Here is a 21,044-nt window from a genome sequence, read left to right on the forward strand (position 1 = left end):
TCTCTCGATCATATGTAACCTGTGTTCCCTTTTTTGAGGTCAAGGTCTGCATTTTTCTTCAATGCAAAGCCCTCAAACCTTAAAGCAGACACACAGTAAGATACCTGAATGTGTCCCAGCTCAATGAAATCTTATAACCCCGTGCTGGAAGATGGAGAAAAAAAGGCAAATTTAATGATTATGTGGTTTGTCAAGGACCTTACATTAAATCAGCAAATAAGCATGAAATATGCACTGCTTTTAAAAGATAGCTTTTTTTTCCTCATGATATAATAACTAAATGGATGCCTGAGCATGTGTTGCCTTTACATGCTGCCTTTTATGAGCTTTTAGAGCATCTTCACCGGGAGAGAGCAACCCACAGCTCACAGCAGCCAGCTGCCATTGTTACCATTAAAGACACCAAAATCAGAATGTTAATTTCCAATATCAAATTTTAACCCAAGGCCAGCAGAAAGTGTTATGTCAGAATATGGCTAGATCTATAAAGCGAGTTTCAGCAACATGTTGCAGCTGGTTCTGTGTATTTATAGCTTTAGGAAAAAAAAAAAGAAAAAGAAAAAAATAAAACACAACAGCCAACACACACTGGAAAGAGTAGAAAGCGTTTTGAACAGCAAATTTGTCAATGTTTTTCCTTGCTGCAGAGTTGGGCTATGGGTCGGCACTAGTTTAGATTAGCCATGTCCCGTGCAATTTGACAGTAGCGACATGAACCTGCAGCGCATGGATCTGAAGCAAAGATAGGAGGAAGGAGGAGGAATTCAGGGAATGTTTTCCCTCCGAGCACTGTGGAGGCACTGACGGTGGGACCGGGGCTGCAGTGACAGCATTAACACTTCCCAGAGCCGAGGACCCCAACACTGGAATGGCATTGCCCACCCTGAAAGTGAGAAGGTAAAGTTTATTTTTTCTATTTCTTTCCTCCTCTTTCTCTTGCTCACTCTCCCATATACAGAACGGATCAAGACCACCAAGAGTGGCTCATTTTTTTTTTTTTTTTCACAATGATGTACAATTCGCATTTGTTAATCAAAAAATTTTCTGCCTGAGGTCATCCACCTAGACTTTTTTTTTTTTTTTAAACAGGAAACGGGTTTCAGATGTTTATATGTTAAAAAGTAAGGCTGCTAATCTGCCTACCCATTTAACAGGCATTGACAACTGTCAAGTAATTTCTCTTTACATTACTGGCTTTTCAGTTAAGTATTTGCTTAATATTTTTTCTTTTTTTAAATCAGTAAAATAAGCCCTATCACGCAATCGTTCACTTTCTGGATTTGCTTGCTAACATGAGGCGAAGCTGTCTCAGAAAGGGTAATCCAGCATTTACCGTACAGTGAACCCCAAGCTGTTATGCTGATGAGATGAACTCTTCAAGGAGAGGAGTTTGAAGAACTGCAGCTTCGATGGTGTTCGCAGACGGTGTTTGGGTCTGCGAGATGCAGAGCGCATGCAAAAACCTGCAACTTTTAACTCCCGAGTGACTAGGGACAAAGAGATAAAGACGAATCAACCCACATTTCGAGATTTCCTTTCTGCCGCCAGCTCTACACACTTAGAAATGAAAATAATTGCTCTTTTTATTTCCTTCATTTTAGACTATGCAGGAAAGACTGATAAGATTCCACTAATATTTAGTGCAGGAACACTCTGACGGGCACTGCCGAAGATGCTGAGGCACTGAGCAATACGGACTCTGCATTGTCCGTGGTTTCTGCGTGGATTTGGCACAGCAGCAGTCACAACGTGGGTTTTCCCTACAGCTTGTCACACCTTATTCACATTTCTGATGTTATTCCCGTTTCTCATATCAAACATGCACTGAATTTTTGCACATCACATGGAGCCCCAAACTAGTTTGTGATTTTTCATGCGCATGAAAATAAAACTAAATTATCATTATTTTTATTATATTATTAATTATTAAATTAATAATTTATTAAATTATATTATTTTTATTATTATGATAACTCTGAGTTATCATCCATTACAGGTAAAGATTCTGTGGATTTTCATGCAGATTTATTTGGGTAAAATACCAAGGGATCAGACTAATTTTCAGCTAAAAACAATTATTTTTGAGAATATTGCTGAACCGTGTGTGTATAATTTTAATAATGATTTACTTCATGTGGGTAAAAGGCAGTGAGGAAACGTGTAACATTTACTATCTACGCTGAAACAAAAGTGATCTAAGTGTTAAAAGATAAAACTGTGCTATTCTTGCAAATGCAAACTGAGCCCTGGAAAATATTTTTCCTTCTGAATAAAAAAAACAACTTTTGAAGTTACATTGCACCATCTAATTAATGACAGTTTTTCTTTCCAAGCCTTCTAGCAACAAAGCCTGGCTTTTGACCTGAAATTATAAGGCAGGGATAATCCACCGTTAAAAATCTATGCTAAACACACACAGTATTCAAAAAGAAATAAATTCAAAGAAAATGGTTTTATTTGCACAATTTTGGCATCCACAGAATGCATCAGATCTGGTTAATTTGACTTGGTTACAGGAAAAGCCTTGCACTGCAAAATGCAGTCACGTATATAAATTACTTTCAGACAGAATACGTGGCATAAATTTTCTGCATGATTGTAATTTGTGCTGTTCAAAAAAAAAAAGATGAATGCGGAACTACAGAAAATGTTTATTCTCTTTTTTAGGGTAAAGTTTGGCTGCTTTACATCGCAATTGAGAAAGGTGCACCAGAAGCACAAGACTGACACCCAGTTCCCCGAGCAAATAACTGCAAATAATTTAATCTAAAATAAGTACTTTGGGAATTTAATTCAATCAATTATATGGTTTTTTGTCTACAAACTAAAAATCTGCATCTCGCCAGCAAGTTAAAGAAAAAAAATCCTTCTTCTTGGCACATCCCCTGTAACAAATGTGGAAGCTTGCTGATGACCACAAATATATTGTAAAAATGTGTAAACCAAAGGCTGTGATATTTTCCAAAAGAACACCTGGAAGGTGTAAATCAAAAATATTGTAAACACGTCAGCTGGGAACATACGACAGGCACACTGGGTTGCTGTGCACCCGGCCCATCGGGCTTTGGAAATCCGAATCGATAAATCAGGGGATGAACCTTAGACTAATAAACAGTTCTTTTATGAAAAGGAGATATTCTCTGCCCCTGCAGCCTAACGGTGAACCAACAAAAGATGAATTTGTTGCATTTAGGAAAATACAGGAGGGCGTTTCCAGTAATGTGATTTTTTTAAATAAAATGCTGCTCAGCAAAACTCTCAAAATGAAGCTCATCTTGTGTTGTGCTCTGTTGAAATGAGAAACAAAACTATGAATGCTCTCAATAATTCAGCTCTTTTCTTAGAAATAGTTTTCAGGCATTTATTTCCCCCCTTAAGGTTTTTGTCAATAAGATGCAAAGGTTGTATTTTACACCTACGTTGTATTTTACACCGACATTACGTTTTACACCTACATTATATTTAACATCCACATTATATTTTACATTTGCATGACCAGAGGTTTGCAGTGAAGCGAGGGGAGAAATTTGGTGAGCAGATTGCTGAGCAAAGGAATTGCAAAAGACGGCAGAACGAGGCTCCTCGCTTTGCTGCACTGACAAAAACTAAAACTGGGTTTTTCCCTTATGGTTATCTCGGTCGACTGAAAGAAGCCCTATTAAAATGCTATCTTCTGGAAAGCGTCATAGAGGCATGAGGTTGGTAAACATTATAAAAACAACCCCTAATAAAATTTTTATTGCTTTACATTTCTGTACATTTTACGGCCAGCGTGGGGAAAAGAGGCGGCAGCGATTTCTCTGCCTTGATAGCAGGCAGGAGCATTTTTCCTTGCTTTCTGCTCATCAAAATAAATAAAATGCTGAAGCCTATTCATTTCTCAAGCATTCCAGGGAATTATTTCACACTCGGAGCAAGTAAAGGGGAAAGCTAAAGGCTAAATGAACCTTGTAGCACCAATCTGTATGTTATAAACAAGTATTGTCCTTTTTGGACACTGTGGTATTTTTGTGTGTCACAAAACAACGTACTTTATTTCGTATCTATGTGTGCTTTCTGGTTTAAAATATGCAAGAAAAAAACCTGCCTGTAGGCACACTTTGTACACCTACTTGTTATAAATATGAGGACAGTCGAGAGAAGAGGGTTATAAAATTGCTCCCCAAAACCCAGTGTAGACATTTGCTTCCTGAGTCGATATTTATAGCTTCTGAATGAAACAAGTCATGAACAAAAAAAAGGTAATTGTTCTTGCAAGTAAGTATTTAAATATTTACATTTTAAATATATTTGCTGCCAGCTTCTGTTAGGGAGAAGAAAAGTAATTTGGGAAATTACAGCCCTTCCTATTTCCCACATTTTTTAACATAATAAATGAATATCTGAATTTAGCATGCCCTGAAGCCTGGCTGGCCAAAGTTGAAGGCAAAAAGTGAGCCCTGATTACTCACTGGGGTGCGGGTGCTGCTGGGGAGGGAGGACTGCAGAGTTTGGGAAGTGGTGGGAATGAAGACTCCTTTGGACTCGAAGCCTGAATTGTTCAGGATGGCTCTTCCCCTGCATGTGAAACCAGGCATTGGCCAGCGGCTGCGCTGATTTCTCATGTTATGACCTCAAGCAACAAAACCTCAGGATATGGTCAGTCTGCTTATCCTCGTGCTTGTCCAGCATGGCCTTAGTCATGATACTCTGAAACCCTCCAGCAGGATAGCACAGGGAGATGATATTTAGGGTCATGTAGGTGATGCCATGCCCCAAACCTCAGCCTACACTCCATCTAGAGCCATGCTGGAAAATCCAGGGTGCAGACTGCGTTGAAGCATCAGAGGGATGAGTAAGCAGGAGACATCATAAAGCAACAGAGCAGATGTGTTCCTGTAGAGCTCTGGGTCACAGCATCATCCATGACATCCTTCCTCAGCAGATGCTACAGGTGGCCAGCCCTCAGCACCCTGGCAGTGAATCGTTTTACTCCTGCATAATTGCTAGCTTCTTTTATTTTTATTATTATTATTGTTGTTGGCATCTAAATGGACAGGGGTTTTCCCATGGAAATTTCTGCTTCCTGATCAGGATGAGGAACGAGGCTCACTAGGGTCAAATGAGATTCAAAACCAAAGAGGTGTTCTGGTTCCTTCCTGCTACCAAGACTTCTTTCTTCAATGTTTTCTGATGTCGAGAAGCCACAATAAACTCTTCCAAAGCAATGTGCTGATGTGTCCAAGTTTCAAACCACTGCGTGCTAAGCAGCAGCAGCTGTGCCCTGTTGGCCACGGGGATGCCCTGTGACCTGCCTTGCTAGCACAGTCACACCAGTGCGTGCCCTTCTTAGGGTAATGACTGAATTTTGGAGTGATTTTGGTGAATCTTGACAGTTCATAGGATTTAAATACAGGTCTGAGGGAACTAAACCTTGTTTAGATCATTATTCACAGCCTTGAACTGCTTGCAGAACTCTCTAAGACACGGGACAGATGTCTGCTGGGATCCCTCTGTGTGATTGAGTAGCACTGGTAGATAAATGTTTGTGAAGCCTGTTGAGAGCCTCGGATGGAAGCTGCAATGGGAGTCGAAGATATTATCAATACTATTAATCAAACCCAGTAAAAGCAGATGCTGTTTTCTGTTAGCCAGGAAAAGCTCTTCCATTATAACCACCCATCCCGTTTAGACTGCTGTGTTTCTTTTGGTGGCCAGAGGGAACATTGCCATAGAGTACGAGGCCAAGATCTCTATTCCATCCTTTCTTTTTGGTTCACCTCTTCTTCTGCCTCTTCCGTGAGCCACGGTGCAGACATTGGCTGAGGTCTTGCCCTCGCAATGCTCATTGTATTGCTGCAACCAAAACACACACTAACCAAATAATCCTGATGACACAGTCTGCAGTAACAAATTCTTTATCACCTTCCTCCTATGACAAAGGGAAAAAACCCAACCACCTTCTACAATGACATCAGACATTGTTGATTGAATTGGTTCTCAGTAAATATGCTCTTTAGCACACTCACCAGGGCAAATTGTCCCTTTCTAAGCCTGTGCAAATAGCACAAGGATGAAAACACCAGACTACAAACTTTGCAAGTATGTGGTTCCTCTTGACATCAAGTTTCCTCCTATAATCTAGTGGTTTTAGTGTGTTAAGGTTTTACAGTATTTAATTGATGCTGTTGTGGTTTTTATCCCCAGGCTGCTTATGTGACCAGTTTAGATGAGGAAGGGAAGAGCAAAGAATCTCAGTGGTCATCTTCACCTGCTTTCGCAGCTCCCAAATGATCCTTGCCTTAATTTCTAAAGCTTTTGGATAAGACTTGGCCCTGTTAAAATCAGTGGCAACTTTCCCATCGACTTCAGTCAGGCTGGGATTTCACCCTCCCTGCTTTACCTTTTCATCATTGCCTGCAGTGTGAAAAGCTTTGGCTGGGAGCTTACCAAAGCAAGAAAATCAACCAGACTCTGGAAATACTATTGTTTACTTTAAAGCACATTTTGTTTCCATTTTGCTATAAATATAGATGAAGTGAAAATCTGCTGTTGTGTAGGGCCTGTCACTTCAACAGCAGTTTAGCAGAATTTCTCATATGGTCTCTCCAGTCCACAGAAAATCATTCTGCAGATGCTGAGCCCAACCCTGCAAGGCATCACATTCTTCTGATGCCTCTGCAAATCAGCGGGAGCTTAAAGTTCCTTTGCCTTGGACAAAAAAGAATAGAATAAAGTCTCACATCTTCTTCAGAGCAGGCTGAGACTGCACATCCTGCGGAGAGAGGAAAACCAGCAACAAAAAATTGAGAGAGATAACAGAGAGTGGTGTTTTCAGCACCATCCATTTAATTACAGTGCAGGTCCACATGCAAAGCATTTAGGTATTCGCTCTGGTATAAGAGCATGTACTGGAAATATTTTTCTGAACTAGTGTTTAGTGATCTGACAACACAGAAGATGAATAGGAAAAGTAGATCATTAGGAATGCAAAAAATGGAAAATAGATGTAAGCTGCTTGCACTCGGCTTGCTGGAAGACTTCTGTAATAACTTTAGGTCTTTTTTATTTGAATTAAAATGTACCTATGTACCTGATCCTTGGAAAAGCAGAGCGAGTCAAGTCCTGCCTTTGCCTGCAGGACTGGCACGCGTGGAGCAGGGACATGGTTTGCATCCAGTACTGATGAGGGGTTGAGAAAGCCATGGGAGAGCCCTGGGAGAGGTACCACATGGCTTTAAACCTCAGCCCTACTTTGCAGCCCTGTGTTGAAGCCTCTGCCCCGAGACCCACTGGAACATTGTGGAAAGATGTGACTACACATCATACATCTTATCGGTGCTCCTTGACATCTCAAAAGTGTTATTTCCAGGATGCCTCCTTACCATAATTTGAAAAGAAGATTGCCTTTCACAGCCAAATCCTGCCTTACCGCCCGAGATCTAGAACTGGGGGGCATGCATGCTCCGGGCATGCTATGGAATCCTGCCCTGGCTTGGGGTATTTTATTCTGATTTTAAAGGAAACCTGCCCTCCACAGTCTCAATTTTACGCTGCAAATGCAAAACCTGTAAAGAACTGAATCACTCAGTTCAGGTTTTTTTATTAAAAGTCATGCTGGTTTAAAACTGGTATCAGTGTGAAGAGACCTCATCCTGTTACACGCATTTTGTCCTTGCTGCAGATGTAGAAACACTGTGCTGAAATGCACATACTCTAGGCTCTGCAGACATTTATATGAAAAGTTATTGTTTACAGATCTGTCAGAGATTTAGCTTTGATGATGTAACATTGGCAAATGTCATATGTAACTTCCCTGACACTGTTTTTCTAACAAATGGCTCTTTTTCCCTGCTTTCGCTAGGAAAAAAAAAAAAAAAGGAGTTTGAAAGGACCCTGAACCTTAAAGCCATTTGAGTTTTGTTCAGTGTCTACCAGATTCGGTTTGATAAAATATCTGACCTCACACTACAAAACTTGCCTCCTGTAGAGTGCTGCTGCAACATTAGTGCTGCCACTTACAGGAAAAATCGCCCTTTTATTAAATATTTTGCAACACTGATTAAAACTAGAGTTAGAAACAAACTCTCTGCTGTATTTCCAGGATGGCTGAGGGTCTCAAGATGAGCAGGGCTGGCAAGAAAACACAGTGGGCTTTTCAGGAAGATCTCAAATATCACAAATTGTGGTTCAGCAGGAATAAAATTACCTGCTGAAATGGTGCAAGGAAGAAAGGAAAGAAACTTTCAAATGAAACAGAGAGGAATTCAGCCCTCTCTGGAGGTTTAGGGGAGCTCAGTTCCCACCACGTGACAGGAGATGGAAGAATTTAGGAGAAAATGGAGCAGAGAAGGAGCCACGAGAGTGGAAAGTGAAACAAATAACAAGAAAAAAAATGTGATCGGGAGGCTTACTATTAGGGTTCAGCATCTCTTACTTTAGAACTAGAGGCAGGCAAATGGGAAAGACACTGTGCATCTCAAGGAAGTGTCTCCACCATGCAGAATACCTCCCAGAGTTACTTACTCATCTGGTACCAATATCCCCTCTGTGTTTTAGGAGCTGCTTTGGGAGATGCCACAACCCAGCTGCTTCCTGTAGCGGCAGGGGATGTACAGGTAAATTTTAGAACCTTCTGCACCACCTCCTTGCTGGGACCTCATGTCAGGTCTACCACTTCGCCCTTGGGCATTGACGGAAAAGAAGCCAAGGGCTCGCTGCAGTCAGGAGTGGGCAAGGACAGGCAGAGCTGGGAAAAAAAGGAGTGCATAACTCATTAAAGATGTGTGTTATTAATTAAGGATGCATGTGATAATTGCGTTTCACAACTTTATGAGGCTGTCTGCCACAGCTTGGCCAAGTGAGACTAGGCTTGCAGTGGAGGGAAACTTTCCTCGATGGCAATGCTGCCCACAAAGTGCAAACCAAGGCCAGGAGAAATTCCTTGATTTTGACCATCTGAGGCCTGTCAATGAACTATCAACTTCCAAATACGCATTAATTTAGTCTGCAAAAAAAATTCCCTGGCCCTGAGCAATGCCAGAAGAGCAAGCAAACAACTTCAAGGCTGCTTTTCAGTGTGCCGAGCCATCCAGGTCTGAAAACTAGTGCCTGTAGGGGATGGCATCTTCCCACCAACATCCAGAGTAGCCCATATGATGGGGTGGTTTGGGGCAGGAACATGTAAATCAAAGGCGCAGAGGTGCTGAGTTCTTCAATTTTATTCTGCATGGTGAGATGGGCTCAAGCTTGGTTCATGAAAAATAGGGCTTGGATTTCTCTGTAGAGAGGAATTCAAGAGCTTGCTTTTCTGTCTTCTTTTTCCTTGGATATGGAGAAAGTAATAATCCTCCTAAAGGTTTCTAAGGGATTTTCAGGACCTGGCCACTACCAGCGCACTTGGAACAAAACTGAAGTGCCGCAGATGGGAGCAGGAGGTTGTTGCTTGCATCAAGCCTCTCCCTTTTTACCTGTGAGAGGGAAAGTCTCATCAAACTCTCCCTCGTGTTTCTGTCTCCAACAAGAAAGGTTCCCTGGACACTGTCCAGAGCTGAACTCACTTGACTCTGACAAAAACACCAATCTGGGCTCCAATTTTTTTTATCACTCAAGCTTGCTATCCTTGAAAAGCACACTGTACTTGATTTCTGGCCAGCCACTCAATATATTTTTAATTGTCATTATTTGCTCCAGCTCATCAGTCTCAACAAACAGGAAATCCATTACTCATAGCAAAGTAACAGTGAGGTGCAAACGCATCTCTATGGCCTCACCGGCTGCATGTAGCAGGGTGGAAAAGGGCTCCTGTTCCTGCTGGACATCTCTAGCTTTGGTCTGAGAGACATTCGTAACTAGTCCTTTGCTTCAGAACGATCTTGATGGCAAAACAACACTTTTGAAAGCATTTTAGCTAATGCAGATCTAAATACATTTAATAGGATGAGATAAATGAAGGGAGAAGGAAAATGGTAGGAAGTGTCACTATTGATTTTAGGACTGGACTCTGGAAATGCAAGATATCTTAGTTTTACCTCTTAAAAAATTGTAAAAATCCACTCTTTTAAGGTTTGAAGCGTTCAACACCCAGCAGAGAAAAACCCATGTGCTGCTAGAAAGTGATGTAAGCATCTTTCTTCCCCTGCGTTGTAATAAGGTCATTACTCTGGTATGGCAGGAGCTGCTGCAGGGGCATTGCACCTGATGCACTTCAAATACCTAAACCCAGAGTATTTTCCTTCCCTCCTCTTGTGCTTCCCCAGCTGTCCAAGCGAAAAAAGAAAAAGAATCTTGGGTAAATATATATTTCACTAGTGCTTGAAATGAAGGTTGGCTCCATTGGCGGAGTCCGGCAGAGGGTGGATGGAGATCTGAGAAAGGAATTAAACCCACTGTAATGGAAAAAGTTGCCAGGAACCATCTATTTCAATCTGCACTGCACCTGAGCTCTGCAAACTGGCCACTTCTGTAGCCCATGGACTATCCACAGTTTCGGCAGTGGGGACATGTGGAATAGGTCAATGGTTGGAGCTGCCAGCACACAGCTCGCAAAGCCCTGACCTCGTCCGTGCCACCCCAGGTAACACCACCCTGGTACTGGGGACCTCTGGGACTCAGCGGCAGAGTTGGTGTTAGATGTTGCACAAAAGCTGAGCATTTTTGCTGCAGCCTCAGACCAGCAAAATACATTCTGCTGGTTCAAACCGCGACTGATCTTCTATGAATACAAAACAGCCGACACTGGAGCCAGACTTAGCCCTTGTGCCTGGGAAGTTGTGTAAACTTCCAATGATTTGTCACATTTACCAGTGACTGGTGATGCTTTGACTAACCCATCACTGGAAAAAGAGGATGACATCCATCGAAGAATTTACCTTGGATGTTGCTACCCATGCCGCAAGACATCCCAAAGTAGTGCTGATGGGGGAAAGAGAAAATGGGGCAACTCTCTGAAACGCAGGGGCATCTCCCCCAGAATACTACCCCTGGGCTGGCTGCCTCCTCAGCAGTATTTTCTTCGACCTTCCTATGTTTCAAAAGGAGAGTTTCTCCATGATGAGTGTTTACCACTGTTTTCCTGGTGCTCTAGTGAAGATGCTGGCATTAAAAGGAGAAAATCAAGTTCTTCCCTCTGCGAGTAACCTTTCGGTGGTGAGATAATGCTTTTCCTAAAAGTGCGTGTTCACTGCTGCTGGGCCACAGCCAAAAGCAGCCTCCCCACCCCTTCTGGAGGTGACAACAATGCATGTGTGTGTCATTTCCTGATGTCTGTGGAAATCACAGGACTGATATTCACAACTGAAAAAAAATTATTTGGAAAATTAACACCCACTCCTCAAAGACTCCACCTTCCAGATTGCTTCACTTCTAGGTCAAGTGCCTTCGTGCATTTTGCTCTTCACTGCCAAGGCTGTGTCCTCCCTTCAAATGACTCAGCCCCACATCGCCCCGTTTGTCCCCGTGGGAGGGAGCAGGAGCTGGTGTGGTGGGTCAGGTATCTCTCAATGCTCCTGGGGCAACAGCAGCCTGCGATCAACGTCTCACTAGATCTGTTCAGGGAATTGTTTCCAGTGCAATAACAAAGTTTTAACCTAAAAAAAAACCCATTAAAAATCCCTAAATTATCAAAATACATCTCGACAGGGCCATATATCCCTGACACACCACACAAATAGGTGCATCCATTAGAGCCATCCTGCATCCAAGATTACCTTGAGGCTCTTTGCTCCTGGACTTTCTTCAAACGGGCGTTCAGTTGAGAGAAAATCTGCCTCACCATGGCACGATATTAAGGCTCTTGAAGAGAAGAAACTGCATCTTGTCACCCATTTTGCTACAAGAGGTTTTCGGGAAAAAGAGTGTTGCATGTGGTTATTTTGGGGGCATTACATGCCTGGAAATGCTCCATGCGACAGGAGCCTGGAGAAGGAAGACTTGAATCTCTTCCAGTTGCTCTATCTCATACCGCTGCACTTTGGCAAAACACAGAACAAATGAGCAGCAGAGTCAGATAAACAAGCTTAAGGTAAACATTATCTGCATGTATATCCTGATTTACAGTGTACGTGCATTGGTTAAAAATTTACTTGAATTTACCACAGTGTTTTAAGCAACGTTATTAAGAATGTAACTTCTTAGGAAAACTCAGTCTGTTTTTAGCCCAGACATGCAATTAGGGGAATTAGTAACACGATACGTCATCTTCAAGAACACACAGATACAGTGGTCAGAAACTTCGTGCAACCCTCTGGAAGGAAATTTTGTTTGCAGCATATGTGAATGCTCTCCTACAAGCCTTCTAATTCTCACCAAGAAATAATTTGACCTCTGAGCCAACACATGGCCAATTTTGAGTGCTCTGAGGATGAGGCCATGAGTTTAGTGTCTTACTTTTTGGAGGAGAAGAGGGGCAATGGAAGGCTCTTCAAAATATTCACTCACCACAGGGGATGAGGAAACAAGGGTGGAAAGAAGTAGACCTTGTAATTCACAGGTGTCTCCTCGAAGGCATGCAGGTGAGGTCAGGGTTTGGTTCATGCTCCTTGCATGGATTTTTTAGGATATTTTAGGCTGAGACAGGACTGAGAGGAAAGTCCAGTGTGACTGTATGGGGTTTGGAGGCACATGACATAGTGCTGGCTTTGGAGGACAGCACCGTGATTTTGGAATATTCGGGGTTCCTGCACGAGAAGCACAAATCAAATAGCACCTGAGTCTCCAAATCCTACAGCAAACCCTGACATTTACTCCTCAGTCTAGGACTAAACAAAAAGGTAAAATTAGCAGGGACAGGTCAGGACAAAGAAAGCATTAACTCTCCCATGTCTCCTGCCACCACGATCTACGGTCTTGCATGATCTCCCGTAACTGTGGCTGTGCAGCTCCTCCACCTTTTCTTGCTGTACCACCTTTGGGATCTTGTCTACTCCCGGTACTGTGGAAAATTCCTGAAAAAAAGCAAAATCTCCCCATCCCTGCTTCCATCCAAGTGTTCCAGAAACTCTAGCTGAATTTCACGAATTCAGGAGGCTTTTGGCTCGTTTTAATAAGCCAGAGTCCAAATTTCTGGTTGCTGAACCAAGCTTTGAGAGGAGCCATTGAGGTTTCTCTATCACTAGCAACAATCTTTGCTTTTGTTTTTGTTTTGCTTTAGGCCTGCAGCAAATGGTGACCTGATCCTTCTATGTGGACTTATGCGAGAACAGCTAAGAGGATCAGAGACTTCTCAGCAATAGCTGCAAATGACAGAAGATCCTGCAAAAAATGGTGGAAAATCTGAAGAGGCCAGCAAAGCAGGGAAAAAAGAGTGATCCAAAAAGGGTATTTTTTTTCTTTTCTTCCCTTAAGAAATGATGCATTATCTGGAAATCCCATTTCATAGTTGGGAATTTATTTTTGTGTTAGTTTCTTTCAGTGACCGATTCTGAATAAAGAGCGACCACAGAAATAGAACACCAAAGCAACAGCAGTGGGTGGCAAATTTCTGCTTTACCACAAATATCCTCCCATACTTGACAGTCCAGATTGAAAACATTTTTGTTGTTGTTTGTGTATCTCATCTTCTGTCAATCTCAAAGAAGGGAAGAAATCATTGTCTTGCTGGTTTCTTGACCAAAAAAATAATGCCTTCTGCTTCTCCCCCAAACCCTTTCATGATCCATTGCAGCGTTTCAGTCCCAGGGATTTTCTAGTCCATGGGAATGGTTATGGTTCCTCTCTGTAAGCCAAAGACCAGATTTGCAGACACTGTTGGTTGCCTTGTGTGCAGAACTTAGGTTTCTGAAGCAAACATGGTGTTCCCACCTGATGGACTTGCCTAGAGCAGGTGAAGTGCAAAGTCATTGCATTTTTTTCATACTACATATCCTTGCCTGATGATATCTCAGTCCAGAAGGTACTTCTGCCCAAGGAGAAGGATCTAAATACCCCAAAAATATGTGTTTGCACTTCCAGGTATGCACAGATCCATTGATTTAGTACATGCATACATTTCTGCAGCTGGGGTCTTGCACCATAAACTTTGGCAGGGAAGACTCTTGCCAGACATTCATACAATACGTAGCATTCTTAAGCCTTGATTTGTGTTGGGATTTTTGCAATGCATAAAACCACCACCCTTCCCCAAGTGACACAACCCTGGCTGAAGACCTGTTGGGTCTGGTGTCAAAGCACAACATCTCATTTTTACTACCAGACTCCCATGTAACGGAAAGCATCAACCACATCCATTCGCAGATGTGCTTCTGCACAACATCAAGGCTCATGGTTGAAAAGGTTGTTGCTGCAGAATAATAAAGCCACCGAAAGCAGAAGTTTATGACATGAGCTGCAATCCAGCACTGCTTCCATGCCCTGCTGTGTGCCACTCAAGTGCACTTTAACTGGCTGCAGGCCTTGGAGACTAACACATAGTGAACTTGAGCTGAGACTACTCAGTGAGGGCCAAATGTACATGACTGAAGGGGAAATAACTTCACAGAGCATTAGGCTGTTGCTTAACTTGGGATTTTACTGGAGGTGGATACCTTTTTTTTTTTTTCATTTGTACATTTCTCTTGATTCAGAAAGGCTAATTTTCCTGGCTTCTCCTTGTGGGTTTTGTGCTGAGTTCAAAATTGAATCTGGGCAGTTAAAAATGTAATGAGATACGTGCTGTCCTCGGCTTTTCCTTTGCAGACTCCCCTGCATTCACTAGAGTTTATGGTGAGAACAGTTTTCAGCTCAACAGCAACACTCTGCTGTCATTTGTGCATGTAATTTCAAAGCATCTTGGACCAGCTCTGTGGCTGCTGTAATTCCTCATCCTTAGCAAATCTCTGGATTTACACCACTCTCAGGTGGTCCCCTAGCAGTTATTACTTTGTTTTTCAAGATAGGCAGTCAAATACAGTGGGATCATTTATTTTTTTAGGGGACACAATACCTTCACAGCCCCACAGCTGAGTGGGAAGCATGGTCTCTCCCCCAGGCACTACAGCTTTACCAGTATAATATTCCTAGTTGTTTTAATAATCACTTTTGATATGATGGAATAATCAGAAATGCGATTCACAGCCCTCTGTAGCAAGGAAAAGGCTGGAATTTTTAGGGCTAGAAGAAGATTTTTACACCAATAATTTGATTCTGCTGTCCAAAGCAGACAGAAACTCTTCTTGGTCTGGTGTAGGTGGTGTGAATTGCCTTTAGGAAATCGTCTCCATCTCCACTTGTTGTGGGAACAGAAAACCCCATTAAAACAGGAGTCTTCCAGAAGGTCCCATCCTCTTTCCCTATTTCTCCTCCCATTTTGGATTTGTGCAGAGGTGAGAAGAGAGCTCTGTAATGCTTAAGGATATGATGTCTTCATCTCCAAAGAGGCATCTTGGAAATCACCAGCCATCTATTGGCAAATGAGTTTTTGCCTTTAGCTCTCTTCCCGCTCCTCTGCCCCTGGGAAAGGACACATGAGGTTTGTGCTCCAGCATCAACAACCCAGTTTTGAGGGCTGACAGCTTCCATAAGGCAAAAAGCAGCCCAAACTGCCCTGGGCATCCCCACTTTGTTTCCTCGCCAGTGCTGAGCTGGGAGGCTCTCCCACACGCACACCAGAAGGGACGGCAGGGACAGCGTGGTCCCCACTCAACATCACTCATCATCGGTAGATGACGGCACCTCATTTTGACAGAGGTGCTGTTAATTCGTCTGCCAGTTCAGCCCTTTTTGTTGTTGTTTTCCATGAGAACACAATATGTTTATCTAGCTTTGATATTTTTTTTGCTTTGTAGCTGAACTAACTGATTATTACTTTCATCTGGTTCCCTCTGAAGGGTCAGATGAAGCCCAAATAATAAAATTGGATGTGAGTGTGTGTATGTATTTATCATTAATAGGTTGCATACTGAAAGATGTGGGGTCCCGAAAGAACGTGTAAAGAGAAAATGCTCTAAAACTCAATCTTTATTTTGGTTCAACCTCAACAATTTCCTGCAAAGTATAAGCGGTGACATAATATGGGGCAGATCAAACCAAAGTCTAATTCTTTTCTGCTTCTCGTGCCAAATGTCATCCCCTTAAGATGTGCTTTTCTCCATCTGGCGATTTTGGCTTCTCTGTGTTCCCTGTAAGTCTTTGGACCCTTTGCTAAAATGTTTGCGATATGACTCAGAAAAACAAACAAAACATGCAGGACCTTCATTCAGTCGAGCACAATACTGGCAATTAAGGGAACTGGCTCAACCTGAGGATTTTATAGGGACCCTACTAAAACCCAAGGGAGAAAAATAAATCAGCAACTAATGCTTTACTTTTTTTTTTTTAGAACTTTCCATGTTTTCACCAAAACAAACAGAAAGCAGGTGCGCACTGAAAGAATTTTGGCTGGGAACGCGCAGAGAAGTGCATATGGGTTTTCCTGTGAGCATTTACAGTTCATGGGCTCAATTTCGCTTTTAGTTATGTCAACACAAGTTGTGCCATTCCCTTCAAAGGAAGCAGGCGCAGACACCTATGGAGTCACGGTATTCCTGAGGGAAGTGACTGTGAGATGTGCACAGGTAGTTGCGTGGTAGCCTGTGTATTTTAAGGGTTGTCATAATCCTACACAAAGCCTTCACAGTGCAAAACAATCCTCTGCTCGCTGAAGTTTTGTTGCAAAAAATAGACTTTATCCTTGCATTAAAATATGTATTTCTGGAGAAAAGAAAGCAAACACAGTCCTATTTTCCAATAGTCCTCAGCCACGTTTTTGGCAGTAGTTTGTTTTTTGCTGTTTTGATTCAATGCCTGATTTTGCTGCAATGGTGGAAGGTGATTATGTTCAAAGCCATGGGAGTTTTTCCATAGTTTTGCAGTTTCCTGATAGGAATTTCTTCCTTTGTCCTGTTAAAGCTATCTCCTACTGTTTTCTATACAAGCCCATGGCATCACCATCATTGTCATGACCACCTACGGATGTAGACCTGTCCCTAGAGGCAGTACTTATTTATTCTTTTGGTAAATGAGCACAGATATGTGACAAGAGCCATTAGTGGGCAGTGCACGGCTGCTCGATGGCAGATGATACAGCCAAGGGCAGGCACTTTGCAGAGTCTCTGCTTTGCGCCAGCCCTGCGTGTGCCTCTCCAGAGCACCTATGAGCTGCCGAGGGATGTTTGAGCCAACACATCTTAATGCACAGAAATCTGGAGTGTTTAAAGCCTCCCATATCCATGACCATAAAAGTACAGCAATTCCATGAGCGTGGATGCCTTATACATGTGCATTGCCAGAGGGAGGTTGCCAGTTTGCCACTTGGCAGCCAAAGCCCGACACGGGCAGTAAAATCCATTTGTCACCGAGAAGTGTATTTAATCTCTGTTTATAGAAATCCTAATGCTTTCCCCTGAGCAAGTGGGTCTTTCTGCCATGGACCTGACGCATTCAGAGAGAGAGAGAAGACAAAGGGCAGAGATTGACTTGAACTGGTACTGCTGCCATCAAAAGGGGTGAAATTAGGGCTCAGGGGACTCTGCAGAAATCTCCCTCCAAAATACAGCCTCTCAAACCAGCCAGTGGCTTCCTGCAAGCAAAAGGACCGCTGACCTTTCCAGTCTCAGTCCTGTCCTCCTGACTCGGCCAACCCTTTGGGGGGGTCGCATCTTCAATGTCCCTCCCACGAGAGATCCCCTCCTCTCTGTGAAAGAGGCAGGAGAAGACGTGGCTTCTGGTCCTCAAAGTCTTTGGGAAAAAAACAGTGAAATGTGTGCAGCTGAAATGTTCTGAAAGCAGAAAACAACACTGCTTTCCTCTTCCCCAGCATGGAATTTATTAAAGAAAGCCCTGGGACATGGGTTTTGGTGCTTTAAAGGCTTTATTTACCTGAAGGCTTGGAAAATATCTCTGCACTGTGCATATCAGCTGTTTAATTAATTGCAGAAGAGCTGGCTTGCCCAGGTGAGTATGGGGTTTTGCATCATCACATGCAGTGCAGACCTCTGTGCTCAAGAACAAGCCCTTCCCAGGGACTGCCACCATGGACCGCAGCTGGCAACCATCCCGGTTTCCCTACGTGCCATCAGCTGACTGAATTATCCGTATTTTACTTTTTATATGTTACTTAGGAACTAGGATTCCCTGGGTGAAGGTACCTACATCCTTCAAGCAAGGATCAAATAAACAACAGAGAAGCTATAAACTGAGATTGGTTTTATTGTCACTGACATCCAGATAGGTTCTGGAGTGCGCTTGTGCAACCCAGTGTCTTTGTTCCAAATCTAGTTCTGCCTTCTCACCTTTGTAACTTCTATTGTTCAGTATAATTGGATTATTGATAATCCTAGAGTTTAACTGTGTCTCCATAAAGGTTAATATATCGGGTGCAAACAAATTTACATGGACAGCTAAACCATCCTGTTTGCCCATCTTCTGCTATAGATATGAGTAATTTTTCAACTCAATGAAACCAAAGCAGATTTTCAAACCAGGACTTTTACTCACACACTGTCAGTGGCGCTGGGAATGAAGCATAAGGTCCCAAAATGGCCAGAGGAGGAGCAGAAATGACAAAAAATGCTTCAGATGTGAGGGGCTGACCCACTGCTGTCCTGGGGAGTGAGATGAGGACTGCATTTAACCGCACTGAAACCTTGCTGGAGTGTGTGTTATCAACCAAGATACTTCTTTCCTCCCCTCCAAGTTTATAGACATGCAATTATTTATTGGGTTTGATTGTTCTTGGTTTTAGGCAGATTTATTGCACTTCACTCCAGGCGGATGTGAGCTCTCTTCCTGCAGAGAAATCAAAGAAAAGCATTATTGGGATTGATGCTTTTCTCCCTGCATCTCATTCTGACGTCAAAACGCCCAAGCCCAGTAGCTGATCATCCTCAGGGTGAGCTCTCCCAGGCTGATTACGTCTAGCCTGAACTTCTTTCTGCATGTTTCACTTCTTCCAGTAAAAGGTAGTCATGCTTATATATATAATCAGTCCCCACTTTTATTCCTGGATGTTATTCAGATGCATTTTTATTTCACTTTGGATTCTCTTCTTTGGAAAGTCCCTGTAGAAGTATCGGCCAAAATGAATAACAACCGGAAACAATAAAATGGAGAAAGATAAAATCAGGAAGACTAAGCTTTGTTTAGAAGTGAACAGCTTTTCCAGTAAACCACTAAATAAAGAGGTCCCTCAAATCCAGAAAGTCTGAAAAAAAAGGTGGTGAGGAAAGCAACTGGGTTCAGATAAGCTTTGGATTGGGGGGGTGGGGGAAGAAATAAAGAATATGACCTTTTCTCTTGAGAGTATTTACTGAATGACAGACAGGAGCGAGTCAAAATGTGTGCATCACAGATGTGGCATCATGCACTCCTGAAGCCAGAGGGGAAAATGGGTGATGCTCTGTGGAGGCCAAAGTGTGCTTTCAGAAGGCTGCTCTTTGCCTCCTTTTGTGCTTGTAAATGCATTTATATAAGAAGATATGCGAACATCGTAGGGAAAAAAATAGGCAACAAAGGTGGCTGTTGTAAAGGCAAAATGTATTTGAATCTACATTTTTTTTAGAAAAAGGATAAAGAAAGGTATGAGTTATGGCAAACTAAGCACCACGAACACCTCTGCTCATGCATGATGAAAATTAGTATTAATTATCTTATCATTCAAGTAATTCCTAATTAATTTACAAAGACAGATCATAAGTTGTCAAAAGGAGAAGTACAAAGTATAATCCCTGGTGGCCTCTGTCAGTGTTTTGGCTTGCCTGGCTCTCTGGTTACCCTCTCTCTGGTGTCTTACCTTGAACTCTTGCCAGTAGATGGAAGGAGAGGAGGGAGCAGCTTTTCAACAAGCTCAAGTTTTGACTCAGTCCAGTTATTTTTTTTTCTTCATTAGTTGAGTTACAGTGATGCCTGTAGAAACCTGTATGTGTCCTCACTGCCAGCGGTGGCAAAACAGAAGAGAGTGCGAGATGGAGGAGAGTTACATGGTGCAAGGAACATCTCTAGAGGGGCTGTGGTGGTACTGATAGGTTTGACATGAATGTAGCTTCGTGGAGATCAAGCTGAACACAGGAGTAAATGTGTGTGACTATTAAATAAGCTCATTTTCCTTAAAGGAAGGGGCTCCATGACTGGTGTTGGCTGAGGACATTGTCAAAGTTCTTTACAGGGTGAAACCTGCAGTGAAAGCAGAAGAGCTCTTTGCTACAGGGAATGCACCAGCATTTTCTCCATCTGAATTTACCAAAAGGAGCTCACCCCGGTGCACTCACACTAAACACATTTTATTGCAGTTCTTTGAATTAAAAAACAACTAAGCTGGTCGTCCCTGAAGAAGCGACTCTGAGCATCGCCAGCACAAAAGGGTTGGACTCCATTTGCTGGATGGGGCTCATAGTTTGTGTTCTGCACTCGTTTGCAGAGCGGTGGCTCATTTCTGCTTCTAATCTAGGATGCCTTGTTTTCCCGACATTGTTTAATCAAACTTTAATCTAGTCAGGGCCAGAGCATTAATAAGTGCGAGCCTCCGCAGTCCTAAGCAACCATGTAAAATGCTGGATACAGGAATTTTCCCTGTTGGTCTTTCTGCATCAGGTCCTGAATTCCCCCAATTAAGTTTTGTACCAAGAAATGAGTAATGTTCATTACAAACTCATGTTAGCTGGACACATCCAAGGTCCTGCCTCCCAGTCCTGTGATGCATTAAGCACGTGGGAAACAAAGCGAAGCCCACGTGCAAAAAAGAGCACAGAGCCTCTGGATTTGGGTCTCAGCACTGTGGCATCCACACAACTCCTCATCTGCAGCCTCAGGTGACTTACAGCCTTGAGGCTGCTTTTCTATTGACCCCAAAAAGGCAGAATCAATGAAATAATCAATAAAATTAATAAAGCCCTTACCTTATGGACTTTTTTTCTCTTAAGTCTATCAAACCAGCCGCTAAGGGACAGGCACCAGGAGTAAGATTTCTGTGTGAGCAGGTAATTCCATCTGCAGTCATGGCGAAGCTTTCTTGTCACATTCTGGGAAGCATCTAGTACTGGCTACTGTCAGGGACAGATAGGGGATTACACAGGACATTTATCTGGCTGAGGAATTTATATGATCCTAAATTCTTC

General features: G+C 42.7%; 1 long non-coding RNA gene across 1 annotated transcript; it reads left to right on the top strand.

The window, feature by feature from the left end:
- Nucleotides 1-663: 663 nt before the first annotated feature.
- LOC128853508 (uncharacterized) lies at nt 664-3,716 on the top strand. The gene is made up of 3 exons (XR_008452078.1): nt 664-897; nt 1,602-1,749; nt 2,668-3,716. It is a non-coding gene; the product is annotated as an uncharacterized LOC128853508 (long non-coding RNA).
- Nucleotides 3,717-21,044: the final 17,328 nt, after the last annotated feature.

Source organism: Cuculus canorus, chromosome 13, assembly GCF_017976375.1.
Source record: "Cuculus canorus isolate bCucCan1 chromosome 13, bCucCan1.pri, whole genome shotgun sequence".
Classification (NCBI taxonomy): Eukaryota; Metazoa; Chordata; class Aves; order Cuculiformes; family Cuculidae; genus Cuculus; species Cuculus canorus.